Source organism: Suricata suricatta, chromosome 7, assembly GCF_006229205.1.
Source record: "Suricata suricatta isolate VVHF042 chromosome 7, meerkat_22Aug2017_6uvM2_HiC, whole genome shotgun sequence".
Classification (NCBI taxonomy): Eukaryota; Metazoa; Chordata; class Mammalia; order Carnivora; family Herpestidae; genus Suricata; species Suricata suricatta.
The window spans coordinates 34,291,482-34,297,428 of NC_043706.1; positions in this window are offsets into that span (position 1 = coordinate 34,291,482).

Consider the following 5,947-nt stretch of genomic DNA (forward strand, 5'->3'; position numbering starts at 1 on the left):
TCTGCGTGCGGGTGTGAGTGTGTCCGTGCGAGCGTGAGTCGGTGTGTGCGCGTGTGTGCGCGCGGGGCGGGCGTGGGGACGCGGCTCCGGATGCTGGCAGCCTAGGTGGGGAGGGGGGGGTGACAGCCAGGGACTCGGGGCCCGGCGCGTCTCCCTCCGCGCCCACCCCCTCCCCACTCCGGGGTTTCCTGCTGGAAGAGGGAGAGGGTTTGGGGAACCGCCAGGCGTCAGTTCGAGGAGGGTCTATGCCGGGGTTGGGTGGGAGTGACGTGCGCAAAAGAGACATCCTCCCGCAAAAGGCTGGGGGAGCTCTCTGCTGAGGGTGCGCCCCACCGGGGGCCGGGAGTCAGTCTATAAACAGAATCACATCTCTCGCGGAGGTGTGTGGGGGCGACCCCGGTGCCGGGGCGAGGCGGGGGGTGCTCCTGGGTTTTCTAAGGAGGGTCGTTAGGATTAGGAAGGGTCGGTGCTTGGGGGCTCCCACCTCCTCCCTCCTCTGGCTCCTGCTGGGCCTGGCCACACCAATTCAGCCACCTAAGCCACACGCCAGCGCCCTCCCCATCCAGGGCCCGTCGTGACCACGTAGCTGAGCCAGCCCCTGAGGTCTAGAAGCTTCCTCCACCAGACTTGAGAGGGTGGCCGGGGCTCCCTGGGCTCCTATCCAACCAGCGCTGAGTAGGCGCCTGCTGTGTGCAGGGATCTGATCCTTCTCCTGGGATAGTGGGGACAGTTGAGGCACCTCTCAGGTGGCACCCCTCCTGAACCAACCCCTTCATGGCCTCAGGGCTGGACAGGACCCACCCTGCCTCCTCCTGGCCCTTACAAACCAGGGGTCGCCAGAGCTGTGAGCGGTGTTGTCTCCATAGGGCTGCCTGCATAGACTGCTGCACTCAGACTCCAGACGCGCCCCCCCTCTCCCGCAGGCCGTTCTCAACCTCAGTCTGAGCTTTGCTTTGCGGAGATGGAGCCCACTTTTCTTCGCCCGCCACCGGATGCCATGAGGGGGGAGGGGCTGCCGGAGGCCAAGAGCCTGAGGCTGGACCCAGAAAAGTCACTCCCTCTGGACCATACCTTTGGCAAGCTGGGCCTTAACTGGCAAGTCCAGAGATTCTGTTTGAAGTCAATTCTCAGAACATCAGATACAGCCAAAGTCAAAGATGAGTATAGGAACACATTCCTTGGCCTGGGTTGAGTGTTTTCGTTTTCCCACAGGTCAGGTTTGGCTGGACTCCTGATACCTGGGACTGACACCAGGAGGCAGAGGCACTGGGATTCCCATGGCAGTGGGGCACACCAGGTCTGAAGGCCCCACTCCCAGACTGGGCCTTAGGCCTTATCTCCTCAGAGAATAATTCCAGCCTCGTTTCCTGAGGGTTGCAATACTGGGCTTGAAATTTCTATGCCCTCTGCCCTCCCATCCCCCACATACCTCTCCTAAGACAATGCTCCAAACCTACTTGTGGAATATGTTATCCATTCATTCTATCAGTATTTACTGAGTACCCACCTACTGTGTGCCCGGCCCACTGCTAGGGCCACCTGGGAAACTTCTTGATAACTACCTTCTGTTTTCAAAGAGCCTACCCTGGGTTAGATAAGCTGATTTATTTTTTTAAAGATATTATTCCCATACCATAAAACTCACCATCTTAAAGTGTACAGTTCAGTGGTTTGGGTATATCTCACAAGGACCATATATGATTTTAAATTCTCAAAATAATTACAGGTGTGTGGCATTACTGTCCTCATTTAATAAATAAGGGAGCTAGTGTCCAGAGAGGCTTAGTAACTTGTCCATGAACACACGGGGCGGGGGGTGGGGGGGAGTGGGTACTGGCAGAGTGAGAATTTGAACTCTGATCGCTGGGACCAAAGTTTGCCTCTTAGAATAAGGCCGGATGATGGTCTCAAAAACCGTCTATGAAATTAGGCCCTGTTGGGGAGGGCAACAAAGGGAGTCACTGCACATTGCTCACCAGGTAAGTAGGAAGACGAAAGGTTCTACCGTGTTACCTTGTAATGTGACCGCATCTGGGAGAGCAGCCCCGGGACCTCTTTCTAGAAGGATTCTGGACTTGTCTGTTTCTCTCCATTCCCTTTTAGTCATTGCACTTCCACTGCTGGGTTTTTGGCAAAAAAGTTGCATTGGGTACCTGTTCTGGGCCAGGTGCTGTCTGAGGCTTAGAGAATTTGCCCCCTGGGGCGCCTGGGTGGTTCAGTCTGTTGAGCATTGGACTCTTGATGTTGGCTCAGGTCATGATCTCACAGGTCATGAGATCAAGCCCTGCATGGGGATTTATGCAGACAGCACAGAGGCGGCTTCGGATTCTCACTCTCTGACCCTCCCCTGTGCATGCTCTCTCTCTCTCTCTCTCAAAAATAATAAATAAACTTAAAAAAAAAGACTTTGTCCCCAAAGAATTCCTAGGTTAACAGGGTCCCCAGGACACGCAGACAGATGGTACAGACAAACCACAGTGCGGCCTGAGGAGTGCTTTGACGTAGGTATAAAGGCCCTGGGAAGAGAAAAGAGTAGCCAGGGGTGCCTGGGTGGCTCCAGTCCGTTGAGCAGTTGAATTGTTGAGTGCCTGATTTCGGCTCAGGCCATGATCTCACTCATGAGTTTGAGCTCCACATCGGGCTCTGTGCTGACAGCTCAGAGACTGGAGCCTGCTTCTGATTCTGGGTGTCCCTCTCTCTCTGCCCCTCCCATTTTGTGCTTTCTCCTTCCCTCTCTCTCCCTCTCTCTCAAAAATAAACAAACAAACAAACAAACATTTTAAAAGCAAAGAGAAGAGTGGCCAACAGAGTTGTCTCAGGAGTGGGAACAGGGAGGGTCAGGGGAAACTGCAAACAGGAGGCCATCTTGAGGAGGGCATGGAAGATGCTGTGTGTTTGGTCCCCTTGGAGGCAGACCGTGAGAGGAAGACCTGAATGAGTCTATCCGGGAGATAAAGGAAACGCTGCGTGGTGAGCACGGAAGGAAGACAGGTAAGCAGGCAATATCGGGTGGTTTCTCAGGCCAGTTATACTGGGCAGCAAGGGCTCCTTTCCACTGAGGGCTCTGGCAGAACACACCCCCCAGAGGGGCGAGGGAGCAGGGGGCTGTACACACCACCTTTTGTCAGGTGTTGGCTGGGTGGCTGAGGGTTCCTGTTTGGGGGGGGGGGGGGATTCCCTGACACTTCCGGCCTGACCAGCAGCACATGGGGGCAAACGCAGGTTCCAGAGGCCATGGAAAGCTTCAGGCACAGAAACGCAGGTGCTGGCGGCTTGATGTGGGGCAGGGGCACATGGTTAGTCAGGGCAGCGCAGGGACAGCGGCTGCTACAGATGATGAGCTTCTGCCTCAAGGATGAGGCTGAGCAGGCACTCCTGGCAGGAAACCAGCATGATCAAGGGCCAGAGGGAGGCTGCGGCGTGGCCGGAGCCCAGGGGGAAGGTAGCGGGGGGGAGAACATGAGGCCAGGCGGTGAGGGGCCATGATGCGAGGCCACCGTTCTTGGCCTCCTCCTCCTCCTCCTCCTTTTTCAGAAGGGGACACCGAAGGAGGGGTGGTCTGGAAGACACCCCTCAGCTACGTGGCCAACAGAGTGAGCCCCAGAACACAAAACTTGCTGGTCAGGCCCAGGGCAAAATGCTCACCGTCCTTGCTCAAATGAATGGCTGATGGTTGGAGAGCAGCCAGCAGCCAAGCCACTCGATGGGCCATTTCTTCTACTGAGGTCACCTGTGACATTCCGGGAAGCTAGCCCCAGGCCCACAGGTGCTACGGACATGTTGTCCTGGCCGGGCAGCCACATCAGAACCCACCATGGCCCTGGCCCACCCCGCCACGTAACCAACGCACGTCCCTCTGATTAAGAACTGTGAGCACGGAAAGGCCATGCCCAGAAGATCTGGAATAGTCAGCATCAGCGCTTTGCCCTTGCCATCTAAGACTGCAAACACGCGCTCGTCTGACCTACTCCGCGGTGTTAATGACGGCAAAGCAATTTCGAGAGGCAACTTGCAGCATTGATAAGGAGAGGAAAAGCACCACGGGGTTTAGGAGGCAGAGGAGACAGCTGCTGTCCACCCTCTCTGTACACTTTGTGTAAATGCCGCCCTCCGATCTGCCCTGTTGGAGACTGGTGACGGTCGGAGCAGAAGGACTCTGCATGGGATGGGGCAGTGGGGGCTGCCCATACTGCACCTTTGAACAGACTAGAAAAATGTGTTCTTTACTCTGGGGAAATGAAACCCTAAGCCAGATGGGGCCCATGGCTTGTTAAGCAGAGTATGGGCTGGGCTTGAGCCTCTACTTCCTCCCTTGGTTAGGTGTCCTTGTGCACTGAATGCCCTCCACTACCATACATGGCAGCCCTGGAGAGAAAAGGAAAGACAGAGGGCATGACAGCAACCTGAAACCACCATGGCAGTAAGGAAGTGGGAGAGATGTAGTGTCTGATTCCAGCCATTAACAGAAATGCTAGAAGGGGCTGGGCTGGGCTGGAGACCATCTAGTTCAGCCCCTTCTTTCACTAAGAAGCTTAGAGAGGGAGAAGGATGCACTCAAGGTCAACTGAACTCTTCCCTCAATGGGAAACTCGACCAACAACAGCAAGGTCACTCCTCAGCGGTGAGGACCTGCCTGAGGTGTGGGGAGAAGCCATGTTCTACTGGGGTAGAGGAGGAGGCAAAAGCTGGCCACAGAGTCCACACACCTCCAGCCGCCGTTCCTCCCGGAGGGTGACAGTCTTCTGGCCGGGTGCCATACCTTTTCAGCTGGAACCCCACACTGCCCCTCCCCTCCTTCTCCCCAGATCATAGTGCCAGCTAGCTGGGTCCATGGGCAAAGAGGAGCCCCAGACCCTTCCGCAGCCATAGCCCAGCAGCCTCTCTGGCCCTCGGACCCACTTCCCCCACACTTCCCTGCCCTGGTGTCTGTGGTGGCCCAGTGGGCACCAGCTTCCTCTCACTTCTCCTGCTCTCTTCTTCCTTCCAGCCACTCATGATTTTCCAAGTGAGGGGAGCCTCCCGGCCCTTACAGTTTAGCCACCAGAATCTTCACAGCAGCATGGGTTTGACCTGAAACCAAAGTCAAGTTGTGGTGCTCTGCTGGAGGTCCTCCCCTGGCCCCCCCGCTCACTCTGCAGTGAAAGAACTTTACAGGGCTGTGGGCTCTGTCCCCCCACCCCACCCCTGTGACCTCTCTGACTTCATCCCCTCTCTCTTCACCTCACTGACCCCATGCCAGCCACACCGACCGCCTCACTGGCCCTGCCACTCGTCTCAGGACCTTTGGCCCAGTCCGTCAGGTATCTGCCCCAGTGGCCCCTGGCCACGCTACCTAACACAGTGCCTGGTTACTCTCATTGCGGACCCTCTTTATTTTCCCTTAGAGCATTGTCCTTGTCTGTTTCCCACCAGGATATAAGTTTTATGCAGACAAGGACTTCCCACAGCGTCTAGTACATTGCAGGTCAAAGGACTAACTGAAAAGTCTGCCCCTTGCCTCTGAAATATCGACTCACTCATGCGAACCCTGGGCTTCCACCTAGAGGTCCCAAACAGGGCCTGGGTCTTCCCACCGCACACGTCTCATCTTGCCTTCTGTCCAGCAAACATTTATTGAGCATCTATAATTAATTCAACTGACTACTGTCAGCTCAAGAATCTCTGGGCCCCTTGGCCAGTAACCCAGAGAAGGGAAGGGGTGTTTATATATTTGATTTTTTACAGAGAACCTGCCATGTAACGGGCGTCATGGTGAGAATTTAACATCTGTCACATATTTAACCCTCACACTAATTCCATGATGCTGTTGTCCCATTTGGCAAATACTCCTCCCGTGCCAAACTAGCACACAAAGTAGCTCGGCTAGTTCATCACCGGGGAGATGGAGATGAGGGAGACCCTGTCTCCTCAAAAGCTGTCCAGTGGGGTTGGAGCAATCACTCTAAAT